Here is a 396-nt window from a genome sequence, read left to right on the forward strand (position 1 = left end):
GACTCGAATTGAAATACTCCCCTATCCTCTTCCAAAAGGATCCTAACTTTTGTTCATTACTGAAAATGGGATCCTTGCTGGTGTTCAACCAAGCACTGATCAACACAATGTCTTCTTTGGTTGACCACTTTCTCCTTTCCACTGATTTAACTAACCCGGGAGAGGTAACAGGTGCCTCAGCAGAGTCTACGTCTAGTGGTGGACTGCTCTGTGAAGCTAACATGTTAACAAACCCGGGAGAGTGTAGGGAAAAAGGGTCCATTTTCTGTTTTGGTTTTCTTTGATGTTTAGAGGTTTTAGTGATTTTATAAGGGTGGATTGTTTGTGTTTTTATAAGTGGATTCCCTATGTTTTAAACTTGTTTCGCTTAGGTTAATTACACAACAACAACCACAA

Source organism: Brassica oleracea, chromosome C2 (genome assembly GCF_000695525.1).
Source record: "Brassica oleracea var. oleracea cultivar TO1000 chromosome C2, BOL, whole genome shotgun sequence".
NCBI lineage: Eukaryota > Viridiplantae > Streptophyta > Magnoliopsida > Brassicales > Brassicaceae > Brassica > Brassica oleracea.